General features: G+C 47.1%; 1 pseudogene; it reads right to left on the bottom strand.

Moving 5' to 3' along the window:
• Nucleotides 1-7,439: 7,439 nt before the first annotated feature.
• LOC146182619 (serine/threonine-protein phosphatase 4 catalytic subunit pseudogene) lies at nucleotides 7,440-9,755 on the bottom strand (annotated as a pseudogene).
• Nucleotides 9,756-19,701: the final 9,946 nt, after the last annotated feature.

The raw sequence follows: 19,701 nt of genomic DNA, 5'->3' as shown, positions 1-19,701 counted from the left end.
TTATGTGCAATAAATAGATAACTACCTCAAATATGCAGATGCTCTCTTGGAGGCTCTCACTTCTCTGAGTCAATGATGAGTGCATGGTGGTGGTGGTAGTGGTTTATTAAATAATATAAAAGGAAGAAAAAAATGTGTTCTCGGCTGCGGCAACTGCTATCTAAAATCTAAACCACCCGAGTGGAGGCCAGCGGAGAAGAAAATGGGATAGGGAGAGGAAAGCGAGGGGAAGCACTGAGGGAGTGATATCAAGAAAGGACAAGAGATGGGGGGGGGGGGGGAGCTTTGTACATTGGGGTGCATGACTAGCTAGTCTCACAATTAAGCTTGCATTGAAAAGAACGCTTTACTGGAACTACTTTTCTGAAAATATCCTCTGTACTTACTGCTCTCGGGCCGCTCCCTTCAGTCCTCAGGAGTGTTGCGACAGCTACTGCAGGAACGAACAGATTCTTGCCGCCCACTCCAAACCATCGTGCCCTCTTCTAGCACTTCTGCTTAACTAGGGCTTCACTCAAACAACCACTTGATGGTTTTGTGGGATCGCAGCCGCTCGGTCTATGTGACTAGAAGAAGGGGCGGGGGAGGGTTGCGAGAAAAAAAAGAATAGGGAGACTTTTCTCGCGTGTATTTTGTTTGTGCGCTCATTTTAATTTTGCGGGGCCTCACTTTCGCCGCCACTCTCCCCTTCCCGCTTAATGCCTGTGAGATTGTTCGCACCCGCACGCTCTGATCTGCCCCGGATCTTATCTCGCTTTCTACGCCCTTCTCTCCTTTGTTGTCTCATTTCTTCTGTTCCTCCCTCTGGCCGTCGTTTTGTGAAACAGGGTGTTGGCAACTGGGGAGCTGAGAGTGAAGCTGAAAGTAGGAAAGTTTGCAGTTATACGACATGCGCAGCGCTTATAGGGGCGCCACTGAAAGCCGTGACGGCGGCCATCGGAACCAGAGGCGGGCCTCATGCTGCAAGCGTGGCCGCGGTGCACGCGTGCGATCTGCCGTTTGTGCGCGTCTCACGGGCACTTCCGCGGTGACAGTGTGTGCAAGGGGGTCGCACTTTATAACAGTGGATATGTGTTGGATATCACGGCCATCTGGAACTACATCGCCTCCATACGCATCAAGTGTCTGCTGCCGACGAGCGTCAACAAGGTTGCGTACGAAGTGGAGCTCATTTTGAGTATCCTACTTTCATTAGAACGCCACGCTAAATCACTAATTCCTTGACCTATGAACCAATGTTCTTTCTTTGCCTAATGGTACATGCTTGCTTCGTTTACATGCAACATATTGCTACAGTAAACTAGGCAGCGTCATCGAAACTGCGAGCGGTTTCGTACCGGTGCGACCGCAGGAAAAGCCAGCGAGCTTGCAAACCAACATTCTGAGCATCAGAAAAATAGCGCATATTGGGCTCCTCTAATAAGAGTTCAGATTTTTCATGCTTGCGCTTTACCACTACCTGTACGGTATGGATTTCGCGTATTCTGTCGTCAAAAAGGCAGAGCGGGTAGATAATTTCGTGGGGGAGTGAGATACCAGCAGAGGCAATATCTGAAAACCTGCATCATCTCAGGTTAGCCAAGAGCATATCAGATTTCAATTTTATGTCCTATTTTATTATTGTAGTATCATCCTCATTTCATTTGTGTCACCCTCGTGCCCAACTGCAGAATTACAGGGCGCTTTATAACAAGCTCTGGAGCCTTTAGTCTAAATAGCAAGTGCAGCGACATGTTATGTTTTCGTAAACTTGCCAGACAACAGGAACACTGGTTCTGGTCTTCAAAGTAATTGCATGGCAAGTTTCAAAACGCATATTGGCAAATATCTGTTCAATAACCCGCCGCAGTGGCTCAGGCTACTGAGGAGGATCGAGTTATCGGGATCGAAGTCGACCGCGCCACCCGCGTTTAGGTGAAGGCGAAACGCAAAATGCAACTGTGTGCTGTGCGATGTCCATGCACGCTAAAGATTTTCTGGCTAAGCGTTTCACTAATTTAATGCGTATTGTATCTTCCCGGCTAGCGGAGGCGACCAAGTTTAAACAAGAAGTGTTCACGGAAGGTGCAGTGACAAGCAGAAAACATTGAAAAAATAGTTATCACTCAGCCCTGCCACAAGTCAAATTTAATGCCTTTTTGTATCGAATGACGCTCGTTCAAAATATTTGTTTGCTGCTACATGAGAAAATATAATGACATGCGATGAAAACGACATTAGTTATCAAATGAGTTTGAGGTACTCATCCGAATGCGATCAACGAGGAAATGTGTTATGTCGACACCAGAGACTGTGCGAAGATACACCCAAATTAAACTACAAAAGTGCAACCTGCATTAAATACTACTGTGCTCCTATAGTTTTGCTGCTAGTCATCTATAAGAAATATGTCAAATAGCGTCGTAAAAAAAAAAAAAAAAATACTGGCACCCATCGCTGCCAGCCAACCCGTCGCCACCGCACTCAGCGCGGGCGGAACAGGTCGCTCGCTGCCGCGGTCTGTCGGCGCCGAGTCGCTGACACGGCGGATTTCTTTTGCCACCTTAAGGAAAGCATGCTCTGTTCATCCTAAATAATGCGCGCTTAATTTGAGGAAGGAATCTAAACAAAATTATTTTTACTGAGGAAGGCTGTTATGTGACTAGATTTTGGAAGAAGTGATAACCGGAATAGAAGCAAATTTCAGCTTTTAGCAGCTGCCGCCGGTGTGACGCAGCTCATCCAATTTCGTCCTCTAGCTCCGCTGCTAAGGCGTCGCCGAAGTTCCACGACGCGCGCGCATAGACGCTGACGCGAACAGCGCCCGACAGAGCCCGCCTATGCTTTGCTGCTTTGGCGACAGGCGGCGTTGTCGGCGTTTTGCGCACGCATCGCGTATACATTCTATAAACGTAGGAAATAAGACGTAGCTGAAAACATTGATGTCCCTTTCAAATGACCTGCAATCGTCTTTAAAACCTCTCAAGTGATGCCTTCCACAGCATCAGACAGCTCGGATGCCGCGCTATGCTAACAGAGCGGTCAAAATAGGGAGTCCTGTTCCGCTCATTGTTCTTGCCACGCACTTATACCCGAATCTTTTCTGTCTCATTCTTTCGCCCGCTATGTTGCATCTCCACGCCATTTAAAAAAAAATGATAAAATAATATTATTTTGTTACTATTATTATTTATAATGATATTCATTTTGGGGATACGCCAAAGCCTCAAATGGTATTCTAGCTTCGGTGCAACAAAAGCCTATTACTGCTAAACGTAGCTTTTTGTTCGTGTCGATCGTGTACAGCATGAAATCGCAATTTTTCAAGCTTACCAGTGTCACCATATACGTATATATGACTTGGAGTGCTTATGCTAAATTCATCGCCGGGTGGCTCAATAAATCTATATGACATGCATAGTAGGACTCAAGAAGCGTAGCTTGTTGGGCCAGTTGATGCATAGATGAAGGTGAAAACCAGCGAAAAGAGGACGCGTTAACAAGGAAGGAGTGCACAAGGACGACGCTGGAACACAACTGATTCAGTTGTGTTCCAGCGTCGTCCTTGTGCACTCCTTCCTTGTTAACGCGTCCTCTTTTCACTGGTTTTCACCTTCACCATAGTAGGACTTCTTGATTTCACTAAAATGGGTTCGCACTCCTGAGACAGCGTATCGGGATTTTTTTTTTTATAATTAACTAATTTTACCAAGTTATAACCTCATTTAGGAGGCGACGTATCACATTAATTGTTTGAACATGATGTGAATTAAAGAAGGAAAACATGACGAGAGGAACACTGTCGTGCTCGCGGTTTTTTTCCGGAGTACTGGCAAAACTAATGGTAGACTTACTTGTGCGTGTGCCTTGCGTCCCGGCAAGTGACAACGGATGAAATACATCCTCAGAGCAACGGAAGCGGAGCAACGGAGTGGTCCAGAGGACCGCCGCATGGAAAGCCGCAAGGTGAGATGCTGGCTCGAGAGAGCACGCGGCCCCGTGGGGGCAGAGAAGAGGGGGAAGGGGGGGGGGGGCGCACCTTATTGCGGCCCCCGCTTCGGGGCGACTACGGAATCCTGCAACGGCCGCCAGGTTCCAAGAACCCGCCGCGATTCTTGCCTTCGGAAATTTGGGCAAAGAAAGAGACAGAGGAAGAGGGATCAGCCAAATGCCTTGGGAGGAAAACCTTGGAGAAGAGGACGTCTTCGAGTGGAGCTCATCCACGCAAGAAGAGACTGAACTTTGATACAGAGATGAGAAACCGCGCTCTGAGTGAAAATAGATGTTCGAAATTACGGAAATAAATTCTTTTAAGCTGGAATTGTCAACTATGTCTGGTCGGCCTTCGTTGGAGAATGGTATTGGGGCGGAGCAAGGAATTTGCCTAACACACTTTGTGGATTATTGGGCGGAGAATTAATAAAACATTTAGCAATTATTTTAAAGTATGGTTGACCCTGCTTTTCCACACAGCAGAACATTTAAAGAAAGGGCGTGTGACAGGATATTCTATTCTAGCATTCTAGTATATTCTAAAGACTGAGCAATTAAACGTTGAGTGGTAAACGCCAGGTACGCGATTTGGGAGCATACAACAAGCATTCGACGATTTAAGTTTATTGTTCAGGTAAGCATGTGTGTATTCCACGATAGTTCGCCGTCCGTATGTATTCCGACAGATAATGGGGTAACCTGGTGGTGAGGTGCTTTTGGCGGTGCGAAAAAAAAAATGACAACAAACAAACAAAAAACAGGTGCACTATTCGCGACCAGTTTGTGTGAACTTCTAAAGCATACAAGCTGCGCTTCCAATCAAATAATGGCGACGAAGATAGATTTAAACTAATACTTAGTAGCAACCTTTTGTACCTCTCGATAGGCACGCAGAAAAAAATAATCCGTATTAGGTAAGATGAGCAGACTGCAATCTACATATTCATGAATCTCTTATGATCTTATCACTTAGAAGGTAATAAACATAATTGTTGAATGAGATAAGTGATGAGACGCATCCTTTGAGAACACCACAATGAAAACGTCTAAATCTGCTTAGCAGAAATCCAAATCCCCCATTTTGAGATCGCTCAAACAGATGGTTTAACACAAGAAAAGGACCATGAAAGAAATGACTAGACAGTTTTCCACATTGAATATTGTTATGCATTGTAATAAACGTCTTTTTATTACCAAACATAACACTTGTACGCAAACTCATATGTGGGCAATGCGTGATATTTTCTAATAATATTTCTGTAACCGAACCATCAGATCCATAATACTCGAAGAAGGTTCAACCTAAATACAGACATTGCAGATAAAATGCGCGTTACTAATATTTACGGTAGTTTAAACACATGGGATCCAATCTGTAACCTCTGCGTCTTTTTGTTCTTTTAATTTGCAAGTCAGCTTAGCGCTTGTGCTGTAGAAAGACTGCGATGCGATACATAGATGGCGAAAATGGCTGTCTGGGCCAGCTGGTTTGGATGCATTGCAATGGTCGAAGTCAAAAGAGAACAAGTCAGACTGCCCAGCGCCGTCGTTGCGGCCGCTGTGCACAAGAAATTTATCGCAAAAAAAAAAAAAAACTCGCTTGCTGATAAGCCACAGAGAAGAGTGTGCAACGTCGGAGCAGAGACTCCTCACCCCCTCGCCCCCCTTCTCCTCCGCATGGGTTACCGTTCTCAGATGGGAAGGGGAGATGACACCCGAACATGCCGTGCTGGCATTGCACCGGTTGCCCCACGGGCCAGCGCTCGCACTGCTGAAGGGTAGCCAACGCAAGCAAAAAACTTCCCTATTCTAACCCGCGCCCCCCGTCGCCCTGAGTCTCGGCCATGTGGGAGGATGAAGATCCGCCCCGAGAGGAGAGAAATAAGATAGCGAGGAGGGCTTCAAGGTGGTCAACCACGTGGTGTTCGTTTCGAGAACTAAAGAGCCATGATCGGGAATCCTGGCCTCGTGCCTTGGTATATGGCGTATACCCACGAAGGGGGTTTGGCCATTGTTCAGGTGGACTGCCAAATGACCTACTCATACTGAATTAGTGCATAAAGTAATTGTCGCCTAAACGAAAACATAAGATTTAAGATCACAAAATTTATTGAAACGAAAAAAAAATACGAAGCAAAAATGTGGATGTTTGTAAATTTGGATGAGGGTGCAAAAGAATTCTCGAACCTCTTTGTCTTCTGCCTCAAGCAGATTGTTGGCCGTGCTAGAAAAACAATATTAACAATCTCGGCCATGCGTATTTTATTTTCAACTTAGATTTTTACATTCGTGCTATCTTTATGAAATGTTTCCATATTACGCCATAGAAATTTATTGCACTCAGGGCCAGTATTTATGGCATCACTGACATGAAGTCAAAATCGGACCATCATCGTCCACTGGCGTTTTGAAGATCACGCGGAATTTCCAGCTACGGCCTGAAGTATAGATGTTTGTTTGAGCGGTGACTCAAAATATGTTTAGTTTTAAAATCTAGGAGACTTATGAAGCAATTTATTTTTACTTTTGCACTGAGAAGTTCGATATTTTGAATACTTTTGCAACTCTGCACAGGTGAGAAAAAATTCCATTTCAAGCTCAATACAGCGTCATATCCTTCGTCTAAAAAGGCTAAACAGCGCATTTGCGAGCAGTTTGGTTTCGTATGGTTTTTAAACATAATCGAAACATTATCTATTGTTGCCAGCATCGAGGGCACGTACACATGCTTCACTTGGGGTGGTGGTGTCAACGTGCCACACCAGCTTTCCAACACCTCTTAGGGGTGCCCACAGCAAGGCTAGTGTGAAAAAGATATTAAATAAAAGGGTACGTTCATGATTGAATTTATTCCAACTCTTATTTTCGGTTGTTGCGGTTCCCCAATATTACCATAGTCAGTACTCTGCTTGATTTCAATATTCGCCCTCATTGGCAGAGAAAATATCAATTTTTCTTTTTTTTTAAGATCAGTTGTATCCTTTTGATCTGAATGCTGCAAGTAATGATAGATGTCAGCCGTCCAGCAGCTTTAATAATATAAGAATATCTGCAAAAAAGCAAGAGAAAGCCTCTATGCAGGCAGGCAGGCATCAGGCTTGCAGGCGAGTAGTAGCAGCAAGCAGCAGCAAGAAGCAGCAGCAGCAGCTGAAAAAAATAAAACTACGAGAAAACTTTCAATAATTGAGGACGGGGAAGATGAATATGAAAGAAGCAATATCTTCTAAACTAATGGTTACTAGCGCTATCCAAATGATATAGCTTTCAAGCATATGTTGAGCACAAACTGTAGTGCAGGTACCTTCTGCAATAAAGGCCCACCCACTTCCCCTAAAAAGGCAACCCTTAATTCTCATCTTACGCTATATGGCACTTTCAGGTGTTAGCATCAAAATTATGTGATCAAGAAAAGGCGGCAGTGTGCAGGAAAAAAATCTGCGTTTCTTAATAACACCGTGGCGTCCAGACTACATCAGATAGGAAATCAGATTACTGTAGTGGTCACTGGGAACTCCTTCCTTTACTAGTTGGGGTTCGCGGCAGATCATATCGATGTGATTGGTCGCGTTGAATAGAGTGACCGCGTCGCTTCCCAAGAGGTAGCAAGTCACTCGAGGACTCGTCTTCCAGCCTTGTTGGCCTCCAGAGTCTGACCAAAGAAGGTCACACTTGGTCCCCCTACCGGGCCACCTCCTGCTTGCGGTCGATGGATCAGATATCCAGAGTTTGGATAGATGGTGACAGACCTCCATGAACGCAGAAAATCTTGCCTTCAGTGACAGCAGACAATTGCAGGAATTCGAAGGTCTCTGTGTAGAAATGCCACACAACAAGGGAATTGTACTTTCGCAAGCACTCATCACAAAAGCCGCACCGCATCGAAACATGTCGGCTCTAGTGGTTTCCCCTGATCAGTGTGATGCGTTCTGGGCACCGTAAATTGATGGCGAGCAGCAAACGAAATGTCTCTACACTGTGAAAGCCCTGGTCGACGAAGTCTCCCATGAAGATGTAGTTGCTACTGGGGACCTCTCCACCAACCTTGAATAGTACGACGCCTATTTTTCTGTAACATGTCTCATGCGGATGTAAATGAAAATAATTTTGTCTCCAATCGTATACGTAATTTACAACCCTTCATTCAGGCCTCACTGTCCTCAGAATAATGGTCGTATTGTTCATCCTTTAAAAATTATCATAACAATAAAGGCAGCAGGACATGGGACAAGATATAATTATTCACCCATGAAAACCATTTCTTTTTTTCTGCTGCTTTCGCGTAGTGCATTCACTTTCCTACACTAAGCATTCAATTGTACCTGTGTATTATTCATTATACGAGGCTATAACTGGAGTTTTGAAGCGATTAGGGACGTGCACTTGCGCTTCACTCACTTGCCTCACATTTGTATATCTTACATGTCTCATAGCGTTTTTTATTTCTCTATTTCATATATGGATTGCATGCTTCGTCGCTTTATTTGAACTATAGGTTTCGCGCGGTTTGGTCTAGAAGTTTCGTGCTGCCTTCAGCCTTATGAAAGAAGATGTGCGGAGCCCAACAACAGCGTCCGTCATAAAATTGGCTGACTGGTCGGAAATGTATGTGAGGTCATCAGAACATGGTCATGGGACACGGTAGCGTGCTCGGCGGAAGTTAACAGCCGAGCTTGGTTGTGTGCGGGCGTGTCTACGGAGCTGAACATATCGCTTTGGAATGCAAGCAGAACCAATGCAGAGTGGGTCGTAGAACTAGGAAATAGCGGCGATAGCGGCCACGGAAGCATATCGCTGAAGCATTTGCAGCTGCAGATTACCAGGAAATGCGGTGGCCAGCAGCGACAAATAAAGAGAAGCAAGCCGAGTAGGTTGAGAACTTTAATGCCATCCCATTCTCAACACGTAACGTTAGGTGTGCCTTAACTGTTTCTCATATGCATACCAAGCTTTCACTACTGAGTGTGGCCTACAGTATATAGTTTTATTCTTCATGTCGTGGGGGTCAAAACATAAGAGCGATAGTTAGCAGATGATTTGCAAATGTTTTAACGTCTGCAATATGTTTCCCGCTTTGAACGCAGGTGAGTCTCCCGCTTGGTTGCCTGCAGAGATCGCTTCCCCGCCCACCGCAACCCGAATGCCGCATGCACTCCATCAGCGCGGGTGATTAGTCCAAAGCTAAACTGCTGTTTAAGGGCAATGGAACAGTGGAAGGGACAGTACATAAGTAGCGAAACAGTGAACGACACACACGGGCGCTCATGTGTGTCTTTCATGGTTTTGCTGCTTGTGTACGTCCCTTAAGCTGTTCCATCACCATGCATAACCAACGCCCACTAACTCGCTCTTCTCAACTTCATGCTGTTTATTCTCGCGGGGTATAACGCGTGCCTTGCAGGTTGCCGAATGCAGCGTGGGTAGAGTAGTCCGCAGCGCTCGCTGTACTTTTCTGTCGCCGCAGCAAAGGTTCGAAGTATTAAAAGCTTTAAAATTCAGTTTCGTGTTGCGGTTCTACTAATTTAAACTAATTATTATCGCTGTTTATTTTCTCCGGGCAGGAAAAATTACCTCGATAAAACTATACGCTTGCATTTGAGAGAGAGAGAGATAACCTGGTACTTTCGGTGTTAGAGAAGATATATATATATATATATATATATATATATATATATATATATATATTAGTGCTTCGGGGCGTGGAAGCACAACTATACACCGGTCATCGGATTTAAAACATTCATATGAAGGTTGACTAACCTGCACAAAGACCAGCGTGAGGCCATTGCTGTCACGGTGCTTCCACGCCCACTGAAGAAAGCGCTCGAGATATTTGGCTTTATAGCTGACGTCAGTGGCACCCTCGGTATTGACGATGACGCTCCGGATGCCTTGATTGCAGCGAAGTTCCTTTGTGCTGCCCCATCTTTCAAGCCGATGATGTTTTTGGCTCTCAGTGAAGGAAGTGCCGCTGCATCAGAGATGCCGTAGAAAGGATCTAAAGACCAGTCCAAGACAGTATTTCGACAAGTGGACGAGGAAAGCAGGACTGGTAGGTACTGAGGGCGGCGCCGAGAAACTGCACAAAGAACAAAGACCAGCATGAGGCCATTGCTGTCACGGTGCTTCCACGCCCATATATATCTATCTATATATATATATATATATATATATATATATATATATATATATATATATATATATATATATATATATATATATATATATGAAGGAAAGAAGCCGACAGTCGGCGAGGCCAAGGAAAGCATTGGGTATTGTACTTTGTCTTTTTTTTTTAATTTTTACTTTATAATCACGTAAATTAGTAATGTAATGTGTTTAGGGGAAAGATAAATAAACACAAAGTAGAAAGAAAAACAACGTGCCGATGGTGGGAACCGAACCCACGACCTCCGAATAACGCGTCCGGTGCTCTTCCAACTGAGCTACATCGGCCGCTGTCCCCCCTGCTACTTTCTTGGGTATGGATGTTGTCTGTATACGAACCTTGAGAGTGTTCACCAGAGCCGCCCTCAACTACAGCGGTGGACATTACATTACTTTACTAATTACATTACATTACTAATTTACGTGATTATGAAGTAAAAATTAAAAAAAAAGACAAAGTACAATACCCAATGCTTTCCTTGGCCTCACCGACTGTCGGCTTCTTTCCTTCATGTATTATAACGAGTACCCTCATTTCCCCTTCATTTATCTGCTTATATATATATATATATATATATATATATATATATATATATATATATATATATATATATATATATTGCCGCGAAACCTTCAAAACAGTATTTGTTGTTTTTCAACAGCCGCCGGCATACAGGCTTATCACTCTGATTCTGGACCGCGTATCAGTTCCCTAATCTTTGTTTGTTAATGCTCGATGCCGCGAGTCACACCTTTATCAGTTTTGTTGTAGCACAAGATGCACCGAGATCTGTCTCGAAGGTTCCGGCCACTCAGGTGTCTTTCCACAATGTTCCAGCCCGTGCTGGTAGCTGCTTGCGACGTTATCTAGATTGTTCTGTGCAGCCTTTAAATTGAGCGTTGCCGAGTGTGACGGGCATTCCTTGCTCGACGATCGACGAGCACGTTTGTTTCTATCGCCGCCGCCGAGTTGCTTAGTTCTTTTGCGGGCGCAAGTCAGCCCAAATAAAGAGTTTCTTTAGTGCAATTATCGACCCCCTTCATTTGTGTCGTTGACCTCGTCACCACTACGTGACATCTGGTGGAGGTGCTGCCGTTGATCCTTCAAGCGAAGACCCAAGCCGTGTTCCTGACGCCCTGGACGACCAGCCTACAGGTCGCCGAGCCAGCCGCCGACTTCAAGGCCTACAACCCGAACACGGTCTGCTGCCTGACCCCACTCGATCTCGGAAGGCATCGACGCTGACAATGGCCCAGCCTACAGCACCGGTTGTTTTCGTCCAACCCCGTGAGCCCCCCTGCTTCAATGGACTACCAGATGAAGATGCGGGAGATTGGATGGACCTTTTCGACCGTGGGGCAGATTTCAACGGCTGGAACGACGCTGCGAAACTCAGGCAGGTCTACTTTGTTCTTCAAGGACATGCCCGAATTTGGTTTGAAAATCACGAGACTTCTTTCAAGGATTGGGAGACATTCAAAGCACAGTTCTTGACGGCCTTTACAAGTTCTGTCCGAAAAGAAAGAGCTCAGGCCCTCCTCCAATCAAGAATTCAACTACCAAACGAGCCCGTCCTGGTCTACGTAGAGGAGATGAAACGCCTGTTTCGCCGCGCCGACCCTAGCATGACCGAAGGTGAGAGAGTGAAATTCCTAATGCGAGGAGTTAAAGAGTCGCTTTTTGCGGGGCTTGTCCGGAACCCGCCGAAAACTGTGGAAGAATTTGAAAGTGAAGCATCGACCATCGAGAAGACGTTGGACACCCGGATGCGCCACTTCGAGCGACCACTTCAACCAGACTACTCATGCCATTACCCCAGCGCATCTGCAAGCAGAGAGAACCTTCGGGACATAATCCGGGAGATCGTGCGAGAGGAGCTCCGCCGAATGCTGCCATCATCGCAACAACCCCAGGTGGCGACGCTCGCCGACGTCGTCCGTGAAGAAGTTCAGCAGGCGCTGGGCGTTCCTCAAGCGACGGCTGCGACTGTTCCAGCTCAAGAGGCAACAGCAATGAACTACGCTGGTGCATTACGTCGCCCTCCGCCCCGACGTGATGACTTACCGAGCCCTCGCCGCTACCGTGCTGTTCCTGAAAGCCGCCCCTTGGCCCCCGCCCGCCAAGCCTACCAACGACCCCCAAGCCCCAGGAAGTGCGACGCCTGGAGGACTGCAAACAACCGGCCATTATGCTTCCACTGCGGTGAGGCCGGCCACATCCTGCGGCACTGCCCGTACCGACCAATCGGTCTCCGTTGATTTGCAGTCGACGCTCCACGACCACGCCCAGGTGAACGACCGCAAGAAATCGACAACTATCTGCGTAGTGGTGAGATTGCGCCACCAAGCCGTCGATTCAGGCCTCCATCGCCGTACAGGGCCCTCTTTGCGTCGCCAGGACGTAACTATGATGATAGTGTGCGCGGAAGGTCCCCAAGCCCCCGTAGGGGAAACTAAAGGCAGCAAACTTTGGAGGTGAGGTTGCTCAACGGCGAAAAGACGAAGATCCTCCGCCGCCGACGACCACTAACGACGACGCAGCCGTTTCACCGCCGCTCCACACGACGTCATCGACGACAACACGACCAAAGTGCAAGCAGACACCGCCGCCCAGCGAAGTAACAACGGTATGCCCCGGCCATGACCTGAAGAAACGACGGAGCCGAGATCGGACACTAAGGCCCACGTGCAATGCGAGGACGCGAACAAGTGACCTTGAAGTTGAAGTCGACGGTCACAGTCACTGCCCTAGTAGACACCGGAGCTGACTATTCAGTCATTAGTGGACCGTTAGCCTCTCAGCTAAGAAAAGTTACCACCGCTTGGGATGGCCCGCTGATTCGCACAGCAGGTGGCAACCTGATTACTCCATCTGGACGATGCACTGCAAGAATAACCGTAAATGGGCGTACTTACCCCACCAGCTTTGTGGTCTTGTAGCAGTGCTCCCGCGACGTGATTTTAGGCATGGACTTCCTAAATGAATATAGGGCTATCATTAACCTGCGATCCAAGCTCATCAAGCTCTCTGCAGACAAAGCCATTCCTGCTACGACGACGTCGATGCAACACATCCCTCTAAACGTCCTCGACGAAGAATTGAACGTCCCGCCCCGATCAAGTATCGCAGTCTGCGTAGGTAGCGCCAACATCGAAACCGCTGAAGGCATCGTCGAAGGAAATATCCAATTGCTCTTAGAACGAGGTGTCGGCATCGCAAGAGTCATCACGAAATTCCGGAGAGGTCAAGCTCAGGTTCTGGTAACAAACTTCACCGAAGAATACCGGCATCTCAACAAATGCACGAGGATCGCTTTTCTGGACAAATGAGCGGGCCTCAAAGACGTATTCGCCCTCCACAACCAAACGCTGGAAGACTCACCAGACCTATTCCGTCAGCCCACATTTGACATCAACCCGGCATTGACCCACAACAAGAAAAAGCAGATTCTCAGTCTGCTTCGAAGCTACGGGGAGTGCTTCTCATCGTCATCGAAGGTACGACAAACACCACTGGCCAAGCATCGCATAATAACGGACGAACACGCCCGACCTCTGCGCCAAAGTCCTTATCGTGTATCGCCGCGAGAACGCCAGGCCATTCGCGATCAAGTTGAGGAAATGCTGCGTGATGACGTAATCCAGCCATCAAACAGCCCCTGGGCGGCACCAGTCGTTTTGGTCAAGAAGAAAGACAGCACACTTCGCTTCTGCGCTGATTACCGCCGCTTGAATAGCATAACGAAGAAGGATGTCTACCCGCTTCCCCGCATCGACGACACTCTCGACCGGCTCTGCAATGCAAGGTACTTCTCATAGATGGACCTGAAGAGCGGATATTGGCAAATTGAGGTCGACGAAAGAGATCGCGAGAAGACCGCATCCATCACACCGGACGGCCTTTATGAATTTAAGGTGATGCCATTTGGCCTCTGCTCCGCACCAGCCACGTTTCAACGAGTAATGGACACAGTCCTGGCAGGCTTGAAGTGGCAAATTTGTTTGATATATTTGGACGACGTTGTTGTCTTCTCGTCAAACTTTGAAGACCACCTAAAACGACTACAGACAGTGCTGCAGTGCTGGAAGCCATCAAGTCATCGGGGCTAACGCTAAAAGCAGAGAAGTGTCACTTCGCCTACGAAGAACTCCGATTCCTAGGTCACATCGTTAGCAAGAACGGTATTCGCCCAGACCCGGCGAAAACAGCTGCAATCGGACAATTCCCACCGCCTGCCGACAAGAAAGCTGTGCGCCGGTTCCTTGGGCTGTGCGCTTATTATCGACGATTTGTCAGAAACTTTTCGCGGATCGCCGAACCGTTGACGCAGCATACAAAGGCTGACGTACCTTTTAAATGGGAAGCGCCGCAAGGAGAAGCCTTCGACGAACTTAAGCGCCGCCTGCAATGCCCTCCTGTACTTGGCCACTTTGATGAAAATGCCGAGACCGAAATTCACACCGACGCGAGCAGTGTAGGCCTAGGAGCCATTCTCGTCCAGAAGACTGCCAGACAGGAAAAAGTAATCGCCTACGCTAGCAGGTCTCTCACAAAAGCCGAAGTCAATTACTCGACGACCGAGAAGAAGTGCCTTGCGATCATCTAGGCTACTTCCAAGTTTCGTCCATACCTATACGGCCGACCATTCAAGGTGGTAAGCGACCATCACGCGCTCTGCTGGCTGGCTAATTTGAAAGATCCTTCCGGCCGCCTTGCCAGATGGAGCCTGCGACTTCAAGAATTTGACATGACTGTAGTCTATAAGTCGGGCCGGAAGCATTCCGACGCAGACTGCTTATCCCGCGCACCCGTCGATTCTACCCCGAAGGACGATGACGATGACGCCTTTTTGGGACCGGTAAGCGCCAGCAGTTTCGTAGAACAACAGCGATCAGACCCTGAGCTGAAAGCGCTGGCCGATTACTTGGAAGGAAAGACCGCTTCCCCTCCTGGTGTGTTCAGGCGACATTTATCATCCTTCACGTTAAACAATGGCCTCCTCGTGAAGAAGAACTTCGCACCCAACAAGACCGCGCAGCTTCTCGTAGTGCCTAAAACCCTTCGGCAAGAAATTCTGCAGGCGTTGCACGATGACCCCACAGCAGGCCACCTCGGATTGGCGCGCACGTTGCGTCGAATCCATAAGTATTACTGGTCGCGACTGCCTGCCGAAGTTGCCCACTACGTGAAGACATGTCGTGAGTGCCAACGACGCAAGACGCCGCCGATCAAACCAGCAGGACTACTAAACCCGATTCCGCCCCCAATCCTGCCCTTTCAAGAAATTGGGATGGATCTCCTCGGCCCCTTTCCATCTTCGTCTATGGGTAACAAGTGGATCATCGTGGCCACTGACTACCTTACCCGTTACGCCGAAGCAAGAGCACTACCAAATGGTACCGCGGCAGAAGTCGCCAAATTTTTTGTCGAACAAATTATCTTGCGACACGGCGCCCCAGAAGTGCTCATCACGGGCAGGGGAACGGCGTTTACGGCAGAGTTGACGCAAGCCATCCTGGAATACAGTCACACAAGCCATCGACGAACAACTGCGTACCATCCCCAGACCAATGGCCTTACGGAGCGCCTGAACAAAACGATCGCTGACATGATCGCTATGTACGTCGACGCTGAACACAAGGCCTGGGACGCCATCTTGCCGTACGTGATCTTCGCGTATAACACGGCAGTCCAGGAGACGACCAGAGCGACTCCGTTCAAGCTAGTGTACGGTAGGGAGCCCACGACGACGCTCGACGCAATGCTACCGCACGTAACCAACGAGGACAACCTCGACGTCGCCGCCTACCTGCTGAGTGCAGAGGAAGCCCGACGACTCGCACGGCTGCGTATTAGGACCAACAGCGCACCGAGAGCCGACGATACAACTTACGACGACACCACGCAGAGTATAATCCAGGAGACCAGGTGTGGGTTTGGACACCTGTTCGCCGTCGCGGATTAAGTGAAAAGTTGTTGCGTCGATACTTTGGGCCGTACAAAATCATTCGCCGCGTCGGCCCACTGGACTATGAAGTCATTCCCGACGGAATGTCAGCATCACAACGGCGACGCGCACGCCCAGAAATTGTACATGTTGTACGACTGAAGCCATAATACGCGCGTTAAAGAAGAATGTGTGGTGTTTAAAATTTGCAGTGCTTATGTTTAAGTTGCTTTGTTTTGGAACATCGAGGCGATGTTTTTTTTTAAGAGGGGAGTAATGCCGCGAAACCTTCAAAACAGTATTTGTTGTTTTTCAACAGCCGCCGGCATACAGGCTTATCACACTGATTCTGGACCGCGTATCAGTTCCGTAATCTTTGTTTGTTAATGCTCGATGCCGCGAGTCACACCTTTATCAGTTTTGTTGTAGCACAAGATGCACCGAGATCTGTCTCGAAGGTTCCGGCCACTCGGGTGTCTTTCCACAATGTTCCAGCCCGTGCTGGTAGCTGCTTGCGACGTTATCTAGATTGTTCTGTGCAGCCTTTAAATTGAGCGTTGCCGAGTGTGACGGGCATTCTTTGTTCGACGATCGACGAGCACGTTTGTTTCTATCGCCGCCGCCGAGTTGCTTAGTTCTTTTGCTGGCACAAGTCAGCCCAAATAAAGAGTTGCTTTAGTGTAATTATCGACCCCCTTCATTTGTGTCGTTGACCTCGTCACCAGTACGTGACAATATATATATATATAAAGGGGAAATGAGGGTGCTCGTTATAATACATGAAGGAAAGAAGCCAACAGTCGGCGTGGCCGAGGAACGCGTTGGGGATGGTACTTTTATGTCTTTTTTTTAATGTTTACTTGGATAATCACAGAAATGATTAATGTTACTCATTAGGGGAAAGATAATTAAACACAAAGTAGAAGAAAAAACAACGTGCCGAAGGTGGGAACCGAACCCACGACCTCCAAATATCGCGTCCGGTGCTCTTCCAACTGAGCTACATCGGCCGCTGTCCCCCCTGCTACTTTCTGGGGTATTTATGTTGTCTGTATACGAACCTTGAGAGCGTTCACCAGCGCCACCCTCAACCATAGCGGCGGACGTGGAACGTCCTTTGTTACCGTCAGCGTCACGTGGAACGTGATCAAGAGCGAGGGCGAAAGCTGTGCTAGAACCCTCTTACGCTACCTGTGGCTTCAAGACTGCCAGAACCGAGACCCCCGTAAGCTAGAAGCAGATCAATTAAGGGGAAATGAGGGTGCTCGTTATAATACATGAAGGAAAGAAGCCAACAGTCGACGAGGCCGAGAAACGCGTTGGGGATGGTACTTTTATGTCTTTTTTTTAATGTTTACTTGGATAATCACAGAAATTATTAATGTAACCTGATGTAACTCTCAAGGTTCGTATACAGACAACATAAATACCCAAGAAAGTAGCAGGGGGGACAGCGGCCGATGTAGCTCAGTTGGAAGAGCACCGGACGCGATATTCGGAGGTCGTGGGGTCGGTTCCCATCATCGGCACGTTGTTTTTTCTTCTACTTTGTGTTTAATTATCTTTCCCCTAATCAGGTTACATTAATAATCTCTGTGATTATCCAAGTAAACATTAAAAAAAACATAAAAGTACCATCCCCAACGCGTTCCTCGGCCTCGCCGACTGTTGGCTTCATTCCTTCATATATATATATATATATATATATATATATATATATATATATATATATATATATATATATATATATATATATATATATATATATGTGTGTGTGTGGGCGTGGAAGCACCGTGACAGCAATGGCCTCATGCTGGTCTTTGTGCAGGTCAGTCAACCTTCATATGCATGTTTTAAATCCGATGACCGGTGTATAGTTCTGCTTCCACGCCCCGGAGCACTAATCCAGCCGTTCAGTGATATTTTATTGGTGATATGCGGTGTCATCGACAGCGACCCTGTCCGGATGGAGAGTCCCTCTCTAACATTTGTGAAATGCTGCAGGACATACGCGAAAGATCGATTCGCATGGAAGCAGCGCAGGTTGCTATGTCTAACGATCCATCAGAGTTGAAACGAGACCAACAGACGGCAACACGTGACATTACCGACAGTAAGAAGCGTCTTCAAGCTGTCGAAAATATAGAGTCTGGTATTGATAACTGGAAGCGGGATCTTTGTGGTACACGTAAAGCACTCGAACGTGTAGAAATGAAAACACGTGCGTTTCGTGCTCGTTTAGACGACAGCGAAGATCGTTCCCGGCGTGACAACCTTATATTTGATGGGTTTCCTGACAGCGCTCCTGAGACTCATGAACAAATTGAAGAAAAAGTTGTTGGTCTTATCAACGAAAAACTCGAACTCTCTGTAACTAGTGACTGCATTGCTCGGGCACATAGAGTCGGTAGATTCGCAGAAAACAAAACCAGGCCAGTCGTGCTACAATTTGAGACCCACAAAACAAAAACGCTGGTTTACTGCAAGCGATCTGTGCTCAAGGACCCGTCTGTAAGGGAAGATTTTTCCGCATCGACACGTAAGGCGAGGAAGCGGTTAATTGAATACGCCAAACAGTATGATCTACCAGTCAATTTACGGCACAACAAATTGATTGCCAATGGAAAATGCTACAGCTATAATGTGGAACCTGATATATTTGAGGTTGGGCCTGCACTGTACAATGCCGACAATTAGCCCCCGCCCACAGTCTTTTCAACTTCCGGCTCCGACTTTGCGGAGTCAAATGGCTCACCCGCTCTTTGAAAGGAGCGGCTCCGAAGATCCGACTCGCTTCGGAGTGACCCATCCCTAAAGCCTTCCTTTACCTTCGTCGCTGGAGCTTTTTCGTTTAGGAGGTTTTAGTTCTCTCGTATACAAGCTATGTATATATGAAACATTTTTATTTCTTTGGTCATAAATTGAAGTTGAATTTTTAGTTTTTAGTTTTTAAAAGTACAATGGGGGGGGGGGGGGTCTTTTTTTTTCTTGCTGTTTATCACAGAAAGTCACTTTCGGGTTTCTTGCGTTAATATTTTTACCACTTCGGAATTTTGGCTTGTTATTTGGGCTAAATGCATGATGTAGCTATGTGGTCACGCTTCATTAGACCAATGCTTTTGCTGTTTTTAGGAATGAGTAAATACAGCAATATTACTAAACACCTCATCACATTATAGGTCGTATTTACAAAGAAGAAAGTTTACAGTCGTTACAAAAACTAGAGGTTGTGAACGTGAAAGACAGACCGCCAGATAAAACGGTAGGATGAAATTTTCTTCTGAACTCAAGGTAGGGTGAAGTTCACTTCTAAAACCTTCGTTGCCATGTTCGTATACAATCTTCGCTTAACGAGAGGACAGCATTTTTCATGCCCCAATCGGTGACCTCAGCAGTAGAGCTAGACTTTCCTCAAGCAGCTACATGACACAGTCATGACATTTATGCGTATGTCTCCCTTATAATGGATGCTTGTTTCGGTTCTAACGGTTGTCAGTGCCATTACATGAAGTGGAGAAACATGCGCCTATCACACGAACACTTGTAAGCCTTGGGAATTAAGCGTCTTTGCTCCAGAGGCGGTTGCCTGGAAGCTATACGGCAAAGCCTCGAGACT

The sequence above is a fragment of the Amblyomma maculatum genome, chromosome 7 (assembly GCF_055883805.1).
Source record: "Amblyomma maculatum isolate TAMU_Amacu chromosome 7, ASM5588380v1, whole genome shotgun sequence".
Taxonomy (NCBI): domain Eukaryota; kingdom Metazoa; phylum Arthropoda; class Arachnida; order Ixodida; family Ixodidae; genus Amblyomma; species Amblyomma maculatum.
Note: the sequence above shows the minus strand (reverse complement) of the source record. Positions and strands in the feature narration are given on the sequence as shown.